The sequence below is a fragment of the Colobus angolensis genome, unplaced genomic scaffold (assembly GCF_000951035.1).
Source record: "Colobus angolensis palliatus isolate OR3802 unplaced genomic scaffold, Cang.pa_1.0 Scaffold449, whole genome shotgun sequence".
Classification (NCBI taxonomy): Eukaryota; Metazoa; Chordata; class Mammalia; order Primates; family Cercopithecidae; genus Colobus; species Colobus angolensis.
The window spans coordinates 336,148-339,853 of record NW_012117921.1 but is presented as its reverse complement, the minus strand read 5'-3'; positions in this window follow the sequence as shown (position 1 = coordinate 339,853).

The following is a 3,706-nucleotide window of genomic DNA, read 5'->3' as shown; positions in this document are numbered from 1 at the left end:
GTTGCCCAGGCTGGTCTCAAACTCCTAAGCTCAGGCAGTCATCCTGCCTCAGCTCCCAAAGTGCTGGGATTACAGGCACGAGCCACTGCACCCAGGCAAAAAGTATTTTTTAAGGGCCCCCACTTCTCAAGCCAAAATACTTAACATTCTGTTACAAGAAAGCATAGCGTAAACCACAAGTATGTCAAGCTACAATTCTCATACTGCTCATCTCAGTGATAATTCCAATACCATTCTTTTCTTCTCTCTCTTTTTTTTTTTGAGATGAAGTCTTGCCCTGTCGCACAGCCTGGAGTGCAATGGCGAGATCTCAGCTCATGGCAACCTCCGCCTCCCAAGTTCAAGTGATTCTCCTGTCTCAGTCTCCCGAGTAGCTGAGATTACAGTTAACCGCCACCACGCCCGGCTAATTTTTTGTATCTTTAGTACAGATAGGGTTTCACCATGTTGGCCAGGCTGGTCTCGAACCTGATCTCGTGATCTGCCTGCGTTGGCCTCCCAAAGTGCTGGGATTACAGGCATGAGCCATCGCGCCTGGCCTCAAATACCATTCTTTTCTACAAAACAATCTCCCATCTCTCCAAACAAATATACATAAAACAGCAAAATGAACCAAATCACCATGTACCTATATATTCATTATATACAAAGATACTATATTTATAAGCTAACATTGTAAATGATATCTTACTCTTGCTGCTACACACACATATATGTATACTTGATAAACAAGGTTATTACTAAGCTTTTCAAGGCAAAGGCAATTTTTAGGTATAGTACAGTTACATTATAATGCACAAAAATTATGGTAATGTTAAGCCTTATACAGAAGGGGAAGATAACAAATTAATTGGTCCAATCAAAAGATGCTTTATTTAAAAAACTATGAAAGCCTCACAAATTTATGTGTATCTATGTATTTGACTTTATTCTTTTGTTTCTAAACTTTTTTCTCCTTTTCCAATTTTACAGACCTGGTTTATCAGCAGCATTTATAAAACTAGACCTAGGGAAAGAACTAGTTTTGGGGATATATGCATGGTCTTAATAAAGCGAATCCTTAGCCTGTCCTGACTATTATAAAATCAAAACAGTGAGAATATTTGCACAATCTATTTGACTCTAAATGATTTTAAGTACTCCCTAGCAAATAAGGTACCTTTAACATCTCAAACAAAGCTTCATTTCTATTTTTGTACTTTGCATTCTAAATCTAAAAGTTTAATACTCCCTCTCTAGAGAGAGAGATATATGCTTCCATATTAGTACCCAAACAGCCTACCTGGCAAAAGAGCCTTAGATTAAAAAATGCACTTTTACTGTAGGCCTAAATCGATCAAGTCAACTTAAAAAATTAAGAGAAATATATGCTACCACCTATACTTAAACCTGAACAGAGGGATATTCTTGGTTGTATAGATTAAGATATCGTTTAAATTCAAAGACAGGATGGTCAGAATGCAAACACTGGTCCACCTTCTAGTATAGTATGTGGAGATGATATGGGTGGAGGTGAATTCTGGAAAAAAAGGCTTGGGCTTTTACGTAGAGGAAGATACAGTTACGTACTCAGCATTAGAAAGAGAAAAAAAACAAGGCTCTTACGGAGTTCCACCTTCTGTTTTTCTTTAGTTTATCGCAACCATTAAATATACTCCAACTATGTATTTTATTGTAAGAAGCTGAGTTTATATTACCAAAGATACCATATTATTAGGGAAGCTAACTTTAAATATGACCATTAATTCCATATACATGAGGGACCTAGAGTAGATGAATTCACAGAGACACAAAGTTGAGTGGTGGCTGCCAGAGGCTAGAAGAGTGGGGATGAGGAGCTATTGTTTAGTGGGTTTAGTTTCAGTTTTGCATAAGAGTTCTTTACAACAATGTCAAATACTTAACAGTACCGAACTATACACTTAAAAACGGTTAAGATGGGCCAGGCGTGGTGGCTCGTGCCTGTAATCCCAGCATTTTGGGAGGCCAAGGTAGGTGGACCACAAGGTCAAAAGATTGAGACCATCCTGGCCAACATGGTGAAAATCCGTCTCTACTAAAAATACAAAAATTAGCTGGGTGTGGTGGTGTGTGCCTGTAGTGCCATCTACTCGGGAGCCTGACGCAGGAGAATTGCTTGAACCCGGGAGGCAGAGGTTGCAGTGAGCAGGGATCGCGCCACTGCACTCCAGTCTGGCAACAGAGCGAGACTCTGTCTCAAAAAAAAAAAAGGTTAAGATGGTAAATTTTCTGCTAAGCATATTTTATTACAATAAAAATATATTTTCGTTCTTAAAAATATGACTATGAAAAAATCTAATATTTTTGGGCTAATATGGAAATACCTGCCATGTTCTGGCAAAACAGTGATTTTTAATGACAAATGCCATGAAAAATAGCATGATGATAATGCAAACACGACCATTTTCTGTATTATTTAGGATTAAAAAAAAAGGAGGGTCATGGAATCAGGGGAAGGAAGGTATCTAGAAGAGGAACTCTTACATCTTATCCTCTAATAATTAAAATACAGGTTCTGAACTTGTAGGTATAATTCTAGCTTATCCCGTGCTTGTGGGGTGGCAACTAACATTATTACCCAGTTTCCGGGTATGACATAGCAATGGATATATCCTATGAAACTATATAAGAATGGACAATCAGAATGGTAAATGATATATGAAGAACAAATGAATAAACTGAGAATATTTAACTTGTAAAATGGGAAAACATGTTAGCTACTTTAGGGCTTTGATGTGAAAGGAGTAGTAGAGGTACAGTTGAGCTTCAGCAATCCACGTTAAGTGTAGGTTCGACATAAAGAGCTTTAACTGTTTGCTAACAATGGATACTTCCTTACTCTATCACTAGAAACACTCAAGAAAGGTACAGAATCTTTGTACTAGGGATCCTGGGTTCTGGTTCTAGAATGTCAAGAACATCATGTAATTCCTCTGGGCCTTACTTAGTTCTTCCACTGTTGGAACTGATAACCTAAGTTGCTTGACAAATTTAAAATATATTCTATATAATTAAATCAGTTTAAATAATAAATTAAATAATAAATATTAAATTAATAAATGGCTGGCATTATATTAAAACATAATACAGAAAATGGTCATTGCAAATGATCATATTGCATTATGATCACAATACTGTTTTTCATAGTATCTGTCATTAAAAATTAACTGCCTTTCACAACAGAAAACTTAATCTCCTCTCTCTCTCTCTATCTATCTATCTAGACAGACCTACCTACCTATCTTCCATCCATCCATCCATCCATCCATCCACCCATTGAGACAGGGTCTTGTTCTGTCACCCAGGCTGGAGTGCAGTGGCACAATCATAGCTCACTGTAGCCTCCAACTCCTGAGCTCAAGTGATCCTCCCACCTCAGCTTCTGGAACTACAGAAAGGCACACAGCCACCATGCCTGGCTAATTTAAAAACAATTTTTTTTGTAGAGACGGGGCCTTTCTATGTTTCCCAGGCTGGTCTCAAACTCCTGGCCTCAAGCAATCATCTCGCCTTAATCTCCCAAAATGCTGGGATTACAGCTGTGAGGCCTGGCCTGTAACTTGTTACTTTAAACCTAAGACATTAAAAAGGATACTTTTTATTTAGTACATTTTTTTCTATCCTACTTTTCAACAAACAGAACTACAGAAATGCCATGTAGACTATATTGGCATTATATAAAAAA